The following is a 17,329-nucleotide window of genomic DNA, read 5'->3' as shown; positions in this document are numbered from 1 at the left end:
ATAAAACTATATCCTGACCTTTCACCTTTTACTGCAGGAGACAACTTTAGAGATAAAACAGTAACTGAATCAAGGGGTTGAGGAGCTTCTGCATTTATGGAGATGAATCTCTCTGAAGAAGTCTTTCCACAGTCAGAGACAAAACTTGTTGATTTTGATTGTAGCACCTATTATAATCTTTTTTGATGCTGCAGGAGGAGGAAGCTATATATCAATTTTTATTTTCAAAGAACTTATGAGTTTTAGAAATTGCTTTAAAATCTCTGCTGGAGTCTTTTATATTTCTTGATTTGTTTTTAGTTATCATAATTCTTTGTATCGGGGCATGAAATTGACAATAATCATTTTTCAATGAAACATTTTGTTGTCTCCTGCGTTCTGTAGCACTGATGTAGCTCTCAAGTACTGAAAGCAGGTTGTCAAATGCTGCCTCTTTATCATTTATGTCAACAGTGACATTATTATCCACTATTCCAGTGTCATAGGGGACAGTTTTAATAAGCCTGTCTATTTCACTGGTGCATGAGAACATATTATGAAGAGAGTTTTGTAAGACAGACTTCATATATGATAGTTTCGCTTTGTGGATAAGTTTATATTCTGATATTTCAAACCCCTTATAAAAAATTTCATCAGGTGCTTTTTCTTCACTTTTATATTTATTTTCAGTTTTAAGACAGTTGATTACAGTGGAAATCATATTTCGTAGCCTTGTGGTTTCTTTTCCTTTAGATGCAAACTTTTTAGAATGCAAAAATTTTAATTGTTCTTCTGTGACAAGCTTCATCATAAATACCTTCTGAAGTGGTATTTTAATTACATTTGGTAATCGATCTGCCTTATTTGTTATTGAGAAGGGAACTAAATGTGGCACTACTTTTCTCTTGCATGTTTTCCTTTCACCACCTCCACGCAACCTTTTTGATGATGACACATCCCTTCTTTTAAAGCAGTTTTGGAGTTTACTCTTAATACATTTATAGAGGGTAAAAGTACTAAACATGTTTTGTCTCTGCTTCACTTCCTTGTAATGCACTATTATAGTCACAGTAAACATATTCATGTAAATTAGTGTCAGAATGGCACCACAGATGAAGAAGATTAGTTTAGTGGGAGACTCTGTTTCAGTCATGTGTTTGCAGACAGTGCTCTTCGATACCTCCAGTCCTCTCATTAGCAAACTAAAGCAAGATGTACAGATATATGATAAATTGGTTGGTACTGAATGAATGATGGAACAGCAGGAAAAGAAAAGTGCTACATTTAAAATCAGTACCATTACTACCATAGTTGAAAGGACACATATAATAGAGATAACTGTCTTTTCAAATAGAACAAGGATGTGAAAATGTTGTAAAATTCTCCAAAATCTTATTACTGAAAGAAATAATAATATACCTGCAACCTGCCTAAACAATACTTCCATATAACAAGGAGTATGAAAGTTGATAAAACAATTTTTGTCAATATTCTCCAAGTCTCTGAGAAGTGCTGCAAGAAGCAAGTTTCGAAAATGAAATATACTAATCCATAAAATGAAAAACATGACAATTGTCATATCTAGTAGAAAGGCCTTTGGTATCCAGACCTCCCAAAATGAATTTGTAACTCTCTTTATCTGTTGGTACAGAAGCAGCAGCAGAATGGTTATTACACACATGTTTGGTGTAGTGCACCAATAATCCATACTAAATCTTGTCAGTGTTATTGTGACCGTGTTTATCTGCAAAAAAGGATAATATTACAAATTACACTTTAAAATTATTTTATTAAATGGAAATTTAACTCTGATTCATAATAACTGAGATGACCTTGCTTGGAACAAGTTATATGTATTGTGAAGTGGTAAAATCTGCAGGAGAGAGAGTATTCATGAGAACGTAATTTGCTAAACTAGGCGAATACTAGCAGAACACAAATTATTATGAACTTTACATCATACATCATACTTGATTTAAGTGAGTTGAAAACAAGAAACCCACAGAGTGCTCAAGCAATGGAAAACAATAGGTTCTTTCATATCCCTTCTTCTGTACTTGGGGTATAGAGAATTCAGGAGTTACTAGGACCCTGTTTAAAATTCGGTATTAAAAATGTGCTTGCAAAAGTTATTTAAGAATTTTCATGGCTTTTAGGGCGAGGTGCTGTTATGAATCACAAAAATGATCAACATCGTTCATTGTTAATCTTGCAGATAAGTTTGCAAATATTCAAAATTTAATCAAAGAGTAAATCAATAGAATGCTTTCTCCAACCAAATTTACCATAGTTACAACATTGAACCCTGTCTCTTCCAGGTAATATCACCATTCAACCATGATCCTCTTCACCCCCATCCCACCTAAATACCTGCTGGTCACCTTCCAGGAATTCCTTACTTCCAGCTTAGCCTCACCATCCCACCCCAGGCCCCTTTCCCAGAATACCCAACTTTCAGTAGAAGAAAGAACAGCCATACAAAACCTTAGAACATCCTACCTGCAGACAAAGATTTCACCACCGTTTTCTGAATTGCAGTAACTACCTGGCAGAAGGTCTCTGCCAATTGTCTGTCTCCTCCATCTATAAACTTTGGCAGAGGGATCCCATACCAGAAGTCCAACATAAACTTCAATCCCCGCTTAAACCCTTAGCCCTTCTCAGAACCCACATTTGTGGCACAGCCATGGGCATCTGCCTGGAACCCTCCTATGCGAAACTTTTCATGGGCCATCTAGAGGATACCTTCATAGCCTCCTAGTCTGGTTCATATTCATTGATGATATCTTCATGATCTGGACCCTGGACTACGACACTTTATCCTTATTCCTTCGCAACCTTAACACCTTCTCTTCCATACACTTCATGTGGTCCTTCTCAACCCAGTGTGCTACCTCACTAGACGTTGACCTCCTCCTCTCTGATGGCTCCATTTGCACCTCTGTCCACATTAAACCCACCAACCACCAACAGTACCTGCATTTTGATAGCTGTCATCCCTTTCACACCAAAAAATTCCTCCCATATAGCCTGCCTACCTGGGAACAGTGTATCTGCAGTGACAAAAACTACCTTGTTCAGTATGCTTAGGGTCTCACCGAGGCCTTCGGAGACAGGCAGTATCCACCAGACCTAGTCCTCAAACAGATCTCTCGTGCTATTTCCCCTCACGACCCAATTCCTCCCACAACCCAAAAAACCAGCCTTAAAGGAGTGTCCCCTTTGTTACCCTGGAACAAATGAACCATATTCTTTGCCAAGGCTTTGATTATCTATCATCATGCCCTGAAATCAGGGAAATCCTACCCGAGATACTCCCTACCAGTCCAAAAGTGGTGTTCTGTCACCCACCCAACCTCCACAACATCCTAGACCATCCCTATGCCACTGGCAATCCCAAGCAATTGCCACAAGGATCATACATCCCTGTGGCAGAACCACGTGCAACAACTGCCCAATCCACCTATCCAGCACTTCCTATTCCTGTCTTGTCACAGATTTGTCCTACATCATCAGGGCACCTGTGAAAGCAGCCATACTATTTACAAGCTCTGCAGCAATTGTTGTGCAGCTTTTTATATTGGTAGGACTACCAACCAGCTGTCCACCAAGATGAACAGCCACCGCCAAACTGTGACCCAGAGCAAAGCAGACCACTTGGGGCACAATGTGTAACTGAAAATAACACACTTGGTTTCAATGGCTGCTTCACTAGGTGAGCCATCTGAATCCTTCCCTCCAGCACCAGCTTTTCTGAACTGCTCAGATGGGAGTTACAATATTATGAAAAGGAAAGTTGCTACTCACCATATAGCAGAAATTCTGAGTCACAGATAGGCACCACAAAAAGAGTGTCACGAATAAAGCCTTTGGCCGAGTGGTGACTGGGTGGGGATAAGGAGGAGGAAGGGTGGGAATGGGGAGGGATAGTATGGTGGAAGTGAGAAACAGTGAAGTGCTGAAGGTTAGATGGAAGACAGGGGAGAGGTGGGGAGGGGGTGGGAGAATAGTGGTAATGGAGAAAGACAGAGTGTGATGGTGGAATGATGGTTGTGTAGTGCTGGAATGGGAACAAGGAAGGAGCTGGATGTGTAAGGGCAGTGACTAATGAAGGTTGAGGCCAGGAGGGTTATGGGAAGGCAGGATGTATTGCAGGGGAAGTTCCCACATGCACAATTCAGAAAAGCTGATGTTGGTGGGAAGGTCCCATATGGAATAGGCTGTGAAACAGTCATTGAAATGAAGGATGTCATGTTTGGCAGTGTGTTCAGCAACAGGATTGTCCACTTTTTTCTTGGCCATGGTTAGTAGGTGGCCATTCATGCGGACAGAAAGCTTTTAGGTTGTCATGCCTACATAGAATGTAGCTCAGTGGTTCTGAATTATGAGGGAAATGCTCCTCTGTGGACAGACAGTGAGACTTAGTGAGGTGGTAGGACACTGCAAAGATATTACATGTAAAAATTTTTTTTGTACGATGTTAGAAGGATAATTACAGACTGTGAAGGCTTCAGTGAGACCCTCGGTATATTTTGAGAGGGACTGCTCGTCACTGCAGATGTGGTGACCATGGCTGGGTAGGCTATATGGAAGGGACTTATTGGTATTCAATGCATGGCAACTGTTGGAAGTGGAGGTTTTGCTGGTGGTTACTATGTTTGATACGTATGGAGGTACTGATGTAGCTATCTTTGTAGTGGAGGTCTAGGATGGTGGCTTGATTGAGTAGGACCAGGTGAAGCAAATGGGGGCAGACGTTTCTGAGTTTCTGGAGGAATATGGACAGGGTGTCCTCACCATCAATACAGATCACAAAGATGTCATCAATAAATCTGAATCAGGTGAGGGGTTTAGGATTCTGAGTTTTTAGGAAGGATTCCTCTAGATGGCCCATGAATAGTTTGCCATAGGATGGTGCCATGTGGGTGCCCATAACTGTACCCTGGATTTGTTTGTAGGTAATGCCTTCAAAGGAGAAGTGATTGTGGGTGAGGGTATAGTTGGCTGTGGTGACTAGGAAGGAGGTTGTTGGTTTGGAATCCATTGGGCATTGGGAAAGGTAGTGGTCAGTAGCAGTAAAGCCACAGGCATTCTGGATTTTACAGGGAGATGGCATCAATGGTGATGAACAGAGCACCGTGAGGTAAAGGGATGGGAACTGTGGAGAGTCAGTGGAGGAAATAGTTGGTATATTTCATATAGGAGGGTAGGTTCTACGTAATAGGTTGAAGGTCTATGAGAGCAGTGGCGGCACATTAGCGGGCCATAATGGGGTGTCCTGGGTGGTTAGGTATATGGACTTTAGGAAGCATGTAGAAGGTAAGAGTGTGGGGAGTGGTAGGGGTGAGTAGAGAGATGGACTCCAGGGAGAGGTCCTGGGATGGACCTAAGGATTTGAGTAGTGACTGGAGATCCTGCTGGATTTCTGGAATGGAGTCACTGTGGCAAGGTTTGTAGGTGGAAGAAAGCTGCCACTCATTCCATAAAAAGAAGTCCCTTCCATACAGCCTAGCCAACCTTGGTCATCGCATCTGCAGTGGCGAGCAGTCCCTTTCAAAATATATCGAGGGTCTCACTGATGCCAACATTGACTGTAATTATCCTCCCAGCTTTGTGCAAAAACAAATCTCTCGTGTCTTATTTTTCCAGTCTCCCTCCACCTTACAAAGTCCCACCATCTGACCACAGAGGAGCATTGCCCTCATAATTCAGCACCATCCAGGACTGGAGCAACTGAATTAGATTCTCTGCCAGGATTTTTCCTATCTCTCATCATGCCCTGAAATGAGAAATGTCCTGCCCAGTATCCTTCCCACCCCTCCCACTGTAGTATTCCACTGTCCATTGAACCTACACAAGGTGTAGTCCATACCAATTCAAGCACGCCAGGAAACAATCTTACCTTCATCGTCTCAGATGTTATTGAATTTAGCATATGTTAAAATAAAGGAGTATGTAAGGAATCATATTTTTTTATTTTCTCCAAAAAAATTACTGCTCCTAGACACAGCCCTCCGAAGAGGACACTGCGCATACCATTTTAAAGATGCGAATTTTGTAAAAAAAATTTAAAATGCTGTATCTCTAGAATAGTTCTAGATATTTTATTGTTTTTATTATTTGAAAGATAATTGCTTTATGATTACAAGGAAATCCTCATTTTCTTTTACTATAGTGTTCTGAACTTTTTTTATAATTTATGGAAAAAAATGTTTTTTTTAATGCCAATCCATAAAGGTTTGATTTTTTCTATTGATTAGTACCATACATTTCTACATTTCCTGAAAAGGAGAGCTTCCACTTTTAGGTTGAACAGGTTTTATAAACAATTGAAATTTCTTCAATACATAAAATCTGTTTTATTATCATATCATGACACAACAGGCTCATAAAATTCAAAACCTAACCTTATTTAACAAAATTTCAGTTTTTAAAGATGAGTAAGAGACTCTTATTCCAAACATTTTAAGTGATTCCAAAATGTATTTGAAAGGTCCAAAGACTCAAATATTTCAATTTATTCAACTTCTGTACACTATTTTTTGTACTGACATTAGCCAGTCAATGAACTAAAATGTGTTTCACTGCTTCGGTACCTTTCCCTTGATATAGAGTGATGCTTTGCTGTTGAACCAATAGGAACTGGAGCAGTTACAACTTCAAAATATTGTAAACTGGACTTGAGCACTGATGGCTTTGTTGCTTTCCTTCAGCTGGAAACCTATATCCAGCAGCTGGTCCATGTAGTAACATAAAGATCATTAGAATTTCGTTTAACTCATAACTGCTGCCTATAATCTCTGCAGTGCACCAGTCACAGTCATACACACAACCCACAAACATCCCCCTTCTTAGGTTGTGAATCTCAATATTATTCTGCTGTTTCTGAGGTGTTGGCTGAATGAAAGAATTTTCTTCTTTCTTCCTCTTTAAAGTGCTTGCAATATGAGTTTGTCCATCACTTTGAGTCCAAAAATGTGTCTTCTGAATTCCTTTAACAGGAGTAGTTTGTTTGGGACCATTCTTCTCTTTTCTGCTCAATAAATACTTCACTTTCCTCTTTGCACAAAAGAATGAGGGCTGTGCATGTGTAAGATTTCATAACTCTCATAAAATCCTCAGCATTCAGAATTGCAGCTGTATTTAGTCTGGAAAGATTATTTTTTGTAGCATCGCGCTTCAGGAGGCCTCCTACACCATCACAAGGCCCCTTCCCATGACTAGTAGCACAGTATATCCAGTCAATTGGCACTGGCGACTTACTCAGCTTAAACAGCTGCTAATGATTTTAAAAATGACTAGGAGCACCACCAGAAATAATGATGATCTTCTATGCTCCTGTCTGCAGTTGAAGAATTTTGAGCATTGCCAGCAAAGCATGTACTGAGTCATGTCCTGTGTCATCACCTGTAACTGCAAAACTTGTGGTCTTGTTTTGAAAATATGTCAGTCCTGTAGAAACTGAAAACTAGTTCTGCAAGGTTCGCAGAAGAGCTTCTGTAAAGTTTGGAAGGTAGGAGACGAGATACTGGCAGAAGTAAAGCTGTGAGTACCGGACGTGAGTCGTGCTTCGGTAGCTCAGATGGTAGAGCACTTGCGCGCGAAAGTCAAAGAATTACAGGCCAGTTCTACGCAAAATCACAGTGAAGCACTAAACATAGTTCTTCAGCTTGTACACACCCTTTCACTTCTGCAATGTGTTGTTGCAATTTCACGAGATGCAGGTGTGTTATTGCTTTCACTGACCATTTACCAAATTCATGAATGAAACTGTCAAAGGCAACAGTTTTCTTGATTAGTTTGTTTTCCTCCCATGTTGCATACGTAATTTTTGCTGAGTTATCTGAAACGTCTTCCAGGCCAAGTGTGTGTAAAGACAGTCCTTCCTTTCCAAGGCGGTCACCACGTTTTTAAAACAAACAAGTCTCTCGCTTACGTCACAGACTACTAAAGACTTCACACACTCAACCAAGGTGTCATATGTCATTTGCTCCAACAAGGTCTTCAAAGTTACCATATGAAGTTCAAAATTCGCGCAGTACAGACATAAACAGACATCTCTAGGTGGGTGTGGAACTACCCACTTAGGCCGTAGTGCATAAAATTTTGATCTTCCAATATGTGAAGTTGTATAGTTGCTCTTATAAATTACGAAAGTTTCTTTAATACTGCGAGTCATGTACCTGTTCACTTTCACAACTTTATGACATTCAACTGTTACAGTAATAGTGTCCTTTTTGCTGGCCCTCTGGTGAGAACAGTTCCATTTATCTTCCAGATAAGATGACTGCACTATATGAACTTGAGCTGCTTCTACAGGATGACCATAATAGGGATCTGGTCTTCCAAAGACTCCTTTTACAGGCCTTACATTTCTTGATTTGTCTGCCATGTACTTTGATACTGATGGAATGTGGTTCAGAATAATTTTCTTCTCAAATGTCTCTGGAATAATAGTTTAAACTTGCACAATTTCACTGTAGCATGCACAATATTCAACAGCTACAGTCATATTTGTGAAAAAATCCTGGCAAGAAGTTCAAAAGTGCTTTGGTTCATTTTCTTCTGAAGATGGAATTTGTACTTTGAAGAGTGTGGTCAGTTTTGCTGTAGTGTCTTCATCCATAGCTTTGGTAATATGTCAGCATTGTCTTGATGGATAGAGCCCGTGACCGTACTTCACTAACCTTTGTTTCTTAACAGGACGATCACCTACCTCTGTAGCTGACTGATTGAGGGTATTTAATTTTTCCTCTATTGTTGTACAAACTGCATCTTCTGCACCATTGGAGGCTTCACCTTCTTCAGATACTATCGTTGTTATTCTGTCAAAACATTTAGAACACAAAAAGTCATAACTGGAAACAACTTCAGTTTGAAACAGAATCTTCAAATGACAACACTTATTCCCAGCCTGAACAAAGTGTGTTTCTTTGTTTGCCTTACATATCACTCTTTCATGGATATGCAGATAGTCAGCACACTTCACTCTCCCGTGGCTCCAGTCGGAAGAGATTTCAATCAGTCCCTTTTCACAAAACACACTTCAACTGTGTCAACTGACAAATTCCTCACAAAAACACAGAACTCACTGGATGGTCTCAGATTTCTTAGAAGCCTCTTCAGTAAACAAATTAGCAGTAAATAACTACAACACGGAAACCTGAAATGAAAAACCATGACAAAGAAACTGACAAGAAACTACAACAAAGTGTAAGAAATATTTGTAACAATGAAAGTGAAAAGACATAACTGCAACCACGAAAGTGATAAGAAATAACTGCAACGAAGACAATAGAAATAAACATTTTAACAAAGAAATTAGTAAGAAACAACTTCAGTGAAGAGATACATTACTCCTGCTTTTTGAAAATAAAACCTGCTTTTTGAAAATAAAACCTGTCCAACTTAAAAGTGGAAGCCCTCATTTATAGAGAATATGGTACTAATCAACTGAAAAAAGTCTATCTTTTGTGGCTTGGTATTTTTGATAGAAGCATTATTTCTGTAAATTATAAAAAAATTCAAAAGGCGTCAGTAAAACATTTTTGACAGATATGTCCAAATGGAAGATACCATTGCAATCATAAAGCACTTATCTTTCAAATAAATAACTGTAACAAAATATCTAGAACTGTTACAGATGTACAATATTGTTTTCGAAATTCTCATCTTCAGAATGGTGTTCGCAGTGTCATCTTTGGAGGCCTGTATCTTAGGGCAAGAATTTTTTTGAGAAAACAAGTAATACGTTTTTCTTACCTACTCCTGAATTTTAACATGCTAAATTCAATAACATCCGAGAATATGAAGGTACCCCCCTGACTGAAGGGATACGTATTATGCCACAATATACATACTTACATAACCACTACTCCCAATTCCTTACCTCATGGCTCATACTCCTGCCATAGACCTAGATGCAAGACTTGTCGCATACATCGTCCCACCTCCACATATTCCAGTCCGGTCAAAACCATCACCTATCCCATCAAAGGCAGGGCTATCTGTGAAATCAGTCGTGATCTACAAGCTAAGCTAAAGCCAATGTGGTGCATTCACTGTAGGCATGACAAACCAACAAGCTTTCTGTCCACATGAATGGCCACTAACAAACCATGTTCAAGAAACAGGTGGACAGTCCTGTTGCTGAACACATTACCAAACATGACAATCTTCATTTCAATGACTGTTTTACAGCCTATGCCATATGGAATCCACCCACCAATTGAATTGTGCGGGTGGGAACATTCCTGCAATATATCCTACCTTCCCATAAACCTCATGGTGTCAACGTTTTTTAGTCAGTGTCCTCACCCATCAGCCCTTTTCCTGCTCCCATTCCAGCACTACACAGCCGTCATTCCAGCAACACACTCAGTCCTTCTCCTTTCCCACTAGTTCCCCCCCTTCCTGCCTCCCCCTTGCCCTCCATCTAACCTGCAGCACTTCACTGCACTGTCTGATACCCCCACAATACAATCCCTTCCCCTCCCCATCCCACCCCCTCCTTACCCTAAACAGTCACCACTCCCATCATCCACTGGTGCTGCTCCTCACAGTGTGGTTAAAGTTGCCTGAGACTGCGGTCGTGTATGAGCTGCGTTTGCTTGCGCGCGCGCGTGTGTGTCTGTGTGTGTGTGTGTGTGTCTACATCTATTGTTGACGAAGGCCTTAATGGCCGAAAGCTTTGTTTGTGACAGTCTTTTTGTCTCAGCATCTCTGCTATAACTTGAGTAGCAACTTTCCTTTTCATAATATTGTTGTATTAGTACCTGGATTTTCCATTGTCAGATGGGAGTTATCATTACAGCACATTCTCCACTACCGTAATTATCTCGGCCTGAACCTATGCTAATATACTGTCCCCACATCCTCCATTCAACAGTTTCCACCCTCTCTATTCTATCATGTCCTCTCCATTCTTGTCTCCTCCCCTGTTTATTTTCAGCCGTCTGATTACGCATCTGACCATCTTTCTCTGCTCCTCTCCATTTTTGTTCCTTTTTTCCACCAACTCCTTGCTTCACACCCTCCTGAAGCTGTGCCTGCCGGCAGTGTACTCCCTGTCCACTTCACCAGACACAGACGTCTCTCTCCCCACTGATAAACTACTATCCCTTTCTCTCCCCACTCCTCACAAATTGCTGCTTGCATTCCATGTGATGTGACTTTGCGGCCTGAGGTGCTGGAGTTGGCACTTGTGTGTGTGTGAGGTGTACTTGCTTGTGTGTGTGTGTGTGTGTGTGTGTGTGTGTGTTTTTGTGTGTGTGTGTGTGTGTGTGTGTGTGTGTGTGTGTGCGTGTGCCCTTACTGATGAAGGCTGTGGCCAAAAGTTATATTGGTATATGAGTGTCTTTTAATCATGTCAGTCTGCAACTTGACGTATCTTGTTTATGGTAAGTTACAATCTATCTTTTTCTACATTGTAGAATGTTATATTTATAGAAAAGGAAAATTTTGGGCACTGAAATGTACCATTATATAATCATTAGAACACAAGTTACATGAAGTGTTGACCTCAGGTGTCAGGCTGCCACTTTTACAGGGTTATGTAAATTTTGTAACAATCTTATTTGATTTATCTGGTCATTTTAGAACCCGATTTATTGTACTGATACAACCTGTCAAATTTCACTTTGCCCTCAGAAGCATACACATCTATGAGACCAAGAATGGGGCGGAAGTAAATCGCGAGTGAGATATTCCTGCTAATAAACAAAGAAATTGCGAGAAAATGTGTGAAAAGTGCAAACAATTCAGCGTTTACTGTAATAATATGTGCATGGTGTGTCATATTGCCGGAAAAACAACCGATATAAAGACTAAGGAAATAGAAAAACGCTATAAAGACAATGCCTGCATCCTACAACAGTGATATGAACGTATTTCTATATTCCGGTTATTGCTACTGTGAAAAGCGAGCTCACAAAGGAATAACATGTGTGAAATGTAAAACAGTATTTCATTTTCAATGTGCAAATGCGACTTCAAAATGGAAAATATGGTTATGTGCAAAATGTGATCAAAATGCATTGAATTGTAAACTTAAAAAGGGCTGTAAAAACGAAATTATTATGGCATTAATAGAAGAAATACATATATTAAAATACAAATGTGATGAACTTTCGTATATGATAACAGAAAATCGTAGTACAACTCACAATGATAAAATACTAGATCCAAACACCCAAGTTACAAGTGATGAAATTTCGTCTCGTTGTTAAAAGTTGCAAGAAAAAAGTGAAAAGTGGTGTGAAGTGCAACGAATTCTGTCTACTATTTCACTTTAACTGTGGAAAAGTTGATCCATCCCTTACAGAAGACATTAAATTGTTGACAAACTGGAAATGTGAGGAATGTAGGACAAGATCTAATGCTATAAGCCAAAAGGAAGTTTACCATAGAGAATTTACAACAACAATGGACACACTAAATAACGAAACACTGTCCCAGTCCACAGATCAAACACATTTTCAGAAAAGTGGCACAGGATGGATTATACCTCGACCGCCACGTAAGGTAACAAACAACACAAAAGTGAATCTTAATCTTTGTACAATCCCTGAACATTACAATCGATACTCAGCTCTGATACATGTAAAGAATGGCAGCGATCATCAAGTGACAGTCTAAAGAAGACATACCCCAAACAAAACTGCGATAAAACAATCTCATCAAATGAACACAAAGGTATTACAAAAAAATTAACAGTATAATAACCTAAAAGTTTTTTTTCAGACAGTTTTGGAAGGGGGTCAGCTATAAAATTGAAAACAGATGATGCAGCAGGAAGGTTCAAAATTCAGTGACTAGTAAAACCAAAATGAAGATAAGCCAAATCGTTGACAGTGTTGAAGAAGAATGCAAGAATCTATCATCAAAGGACTATGTAGTAATTATAGGAGGTGCTAATGATGTGTAACACAATGAAACAGTTGCAGCAACAAAAGCACTGAAAGAGTCACTGGGTAAGCTAACACATACCAATGCAATAGTGGCTAAAATACCTCATTGTTATGATCTAATAGAACAATCATGTGTGAACAACGAAATTAAAAAAGCACATTACCTATATTATTCAGTATGCAAACACTTCAAAAATGAAACAGTGATTGACATAAATGATATTTCAGACTGCTGCCACACCACAATTGTGCCTCTTAACAAACCTTGTCACTGTAACAAAGCTTCACATACAAACCATGGACAGCATCTAAATGGCTTAGGAAAGTCACTTCTAAGCAAAAAATACTTGGGATTGTAAGAGAAAAATTAAACTCTGCTAATAAAACAATTAATAGGCTTTAGTTCAAAGATATGGTACCGGGAAACACCCAGTAGTGACCAAATCTAACACAAGTTAGATTTGGTCACAACAGTTTGTAAGGGACAGTAAAGATAATGCAACAGAAAAAAAGCAACAAGTATTCCTCCCAGTAAGAAAAACGATTTAATGTTATTTCATGTTAATGTACGATCCCTATGACATAAGGTTAATAAGTTACAGAACCTGACAGACAAAATTAACTGCAGCATCTGTGTATTAATGAGCATTGGTTGCATGATTCAGAAATAGATTTGTGTGTACCTTATGGCTACATATTTTCCACAAAGTATTGTAGAACAAATATTGCAAGTGGTTGAGTTGCAATCTACATCAAAGAAAATCTGCAGCATTCAGTGATAGACCTGTACGAACATTGCATTGAAGGTGTATTTGAAGTAGCAGCCATAGTACTGCATACCCAAAAAATTATCATTGCTTCTGTGTACCGTACTCCAGCCTCTAATGAGGAAGTTCTTATAGATAAACTAAATTCACTAATCAAATTATTCACTAAACACAAAAATCACAAAATTTGTATTGGAAGTGACTTCAATACAGATATAAGGGAAAGTAGAAAAATGTGAATGACATGGCTAACAGCCTAAAGGCACTAAACTGCTACTGTATAAATGATAAACCTACTAGACTAGATGCGTGCCTTGACAATGTAATTAGTAATGTAAATCAGGATCAACTAAAGCATGATGTGATTACGTTAGAGTTATCTGATGATGATGGGGTATGGGTCAGAATAGGCAGTATGAACCCCGAGAGAACTAAACAGTTACTCACTTTCAGAAAACTAAAAGAGAGCAATATCGTACAATTGAAACATGAACTGAAGGTGGTACATTGGCCAAATACTCTACACAATATAAAAAGTCTTGTTGAATGTTTCTCTACATTTTTATATATCATTAAAAATGCAGTAGATAGTCGCTGTCCACTTATCACAAAAAGATGCACCCCTAACAACAGAAAAAAACCTCAACATTCTAACAAGTGCTACACTCCAGAGCTCAAGCAAATGAGGACACTGCTACTTATACTAAAAAATTATGGTGATAAAAATGAGGAAGCCAGGAAACACTATGTGACTCTTGAGAAGTTGTACAAATATGAAATAAAATCAGCTAAATGTAATGTAAATGATGAATATATTGTGAGCTCAAAAAATGAAGGTCAAGCAGCTTGGAATATAATAAAAAGTGAAATCAATATGAGCAAACACGAAGCCACAGTGCCTATAGATTGCAACATCCTTAATGAGTATTTTATAAATTGTGCCAGCTCTCATTCTTCTTCTTCTTCTTCTTTTGGTAAAAATAATTCTGATAATATTTCAGCTGCTGTAACACTTCTTAAACAACAAGCACCAGCAACCAAGAAATTCTCTTGGTCAAAAATCACCTCCCGCCACATTATCAAATCTATAAAGAAACTTAAAAACTCGTGAACAGAGGACTATTACAGGATTAGTAATAGTATTGTTAAACACATAACCACTGCAATCTGAATGTCACTAACATATCTGACGAATCGCATACTTGAAGAAGGAGTATTCCTTGAATGTCTGAAAATGACAGTTACACTCCCAATCTATAAGAAATGTGACAGAAAAATGCCAAACAATTATAGACCTATATCAATAGTTCCCATTACATCAAAAGTAATAGGAAACTGCATACATGTCCAAATTAACAATTATTTTTAAAGTAATAAATTATTGAGTAAGAACCAGTTTGGCTTTCGATCTGATCTATCTACAACCAAAGCAGTTGAATGTCTCCTTACTATTATATATGAAGCATATGAAATGAGGTACTCACTTGTGCTATACTGTTAGATTTAACAAAAGTCTTTGACTCAGTTACACATGAAATAATGTTTAAAAAACTAGAACATAATGGTATATTAAATAAACCATTACAATTTTTTCAATTATACTTAAGCAATAGGGTACAATTAGTAAAAATAAACTATCAAAAGTCAACACCCATGAAAGTAAAGATCGGAATTCCAAAAGGTTCAGTGCTTGGTCCTTTGCTGTTCATTGTTTACATCAATGACTTCTCAAATTATATGCCATGCAACAATGTACTGTATGCTTTGATATGACACTAATAACGAATGGAGAAAAGCTGCAGGATGTCATCGAACACAACAAAGTGGTAACTGAAATGAGTAGTAACTGGTGCAGAGCCAACCATTTATCTATAAACAAATTAAAAACTCAAGAAATTTACTTCATCCTGAAAGCAATTGAACAGGATACAAAAAATATGAAGTTACTAGGTTTACATATAGATCAAAAACTTACATGGGAGAGAGACACAAATTATCTATGTGGTAAACTTGCTCAAACTCTCTTTCTATTACACAAGCTGAGACATGTTATCAGTAAAAATCTGGTATCTCCACATACTTTGCTTTTTTCCATTCACAACTGCAATACGGTATACTTCTTTGGGGTAACTCAGTGGGTTCAAGTACCATCTTCAAGTGGCAGCGGAAAACAGTCAGGTGCATTTTCGGACTAGCACCAAGACAAAGTTGCAAAAATCATTTTAAAGAACTAAAGATAATGACACTACCTAGTATATACATTTATAATTGTTTAATATATGCTAAATAGAATGTACAGAACTTTAACATAACATCTGAAGTGCATGTTCACAATACTCGAAATAATAGTAACATAGACCTACCATACACAAGGCTGAGATTAACACAAAAGAGCAATAAACACCTTAGCTTGCAATTTTATAACAAAGTCCCAAAATCTGTGAGCGATCTACCGATGAATAAGTTTAAGCAAACAATACAAGTGTGGCCTAAATGTACGCCACATTACTCACTTGATGAGTTTCTAAACAGTGACACAAAAGAGATATGCTACCTGAAACAAAAAAACTGCTAAATGAATTATACTTATATGTTTGTGAGAGTAATGTACCAACAAAGACTTTTTATGTGGATATGTAAGATGTACTATAAATATATCTTGATACTATAGTATATTTAACTGCTATGGTGTATCATTATTATTATTATTATTTCTTTCCTTTCTCAGACATTATGTCTGGTAAAAAATGGAAAGTGGTGCGGACCTTGGTCAAACGTGACTTCCTTTTAATTGTACAGTATATGTTACATTGCATTTAGGAACCCTCAGGTAATTGAACATGTATCAATAATTACAGATTTCTGTAGATGTATATATACATTTGGATGTCGCTGTATTGCGTTGATGTACTGGTGGATACTGTGTGATATGACTCCTATAGTTGATAGTATAATTGGTATAATGTCAACTTTATCCTGATGCCACATGTCCTTGACTTCCTCAGCTAGTTGGATGTATTTTTCACCTTTTTCTCCTGTTTTCTTCTGCATATTTGTTGGCTTGGGTATGGATATTTCGATTAGTTGTGTTAATTTCTTCTTTTTATTGGTGATTATGATGTCAGGTTTGTTATGTGGTGTTGTTTTATCTGTTATAATGTATCTGTTCCAGTATAATTTGTATTCATCATTCTCCAGTACATTTTGTGGTGCATACTTGTATGCGGGAACTTGTTGCTTTATTAGTTTATTTTGTATGGCAAATTGTTGATGTATTATTTTTGCTACACTGTCATGTCTTCTGGTGTGTTCTGTATTTGCTAGTGTTGCACATCCACTTGTGATGTGATCTACTGTTTCTATTTGTTGTTTGCAAAGTCTGCATTTATTTGTTGTGATATTTGGATCTTTAATAATATGCTTGCTGTAATATCTGGAGCTTATTGTTTGATCCGGTATTGCAATTATGAAGCCTTCCATTTCACTGCGTGTATTGCCTTTTTCTTAGCCATGTGTTGGATGCAACTTGATCGATGTGTGGCTGTGTTAGATGATACAGGTGCTTGCCATGTAGTGTTTTCTTTTTCCAATTTACTTTCTTCGTATCTGTTGATGTTATGTGATCTAAAGGGTTGTAGAAGTGGTTATGAAATTGCAGTGGTGTAGGTGATGTAT

Source organism: Schistocerca gregaria, chromosome 1 (genome assembly GCF_023897955.1).
Source record: "Schistocerca gregaria isolate iqSchGreg1 chromosome 1, iqSchGreg1.2, whole genome shotgun sequence".
Classification (NCBI taxonomy): Eukaryota; Metazoa; Arthropoda; class Insecta; order Orthoptera; family Acrididae; genus Schistocerca; species Schistocerca gregaria.
The sequence above is the reverse complement of the archived record's forward strand: the minus strand, read 5'-3'. Positions refer to the sequence as shown.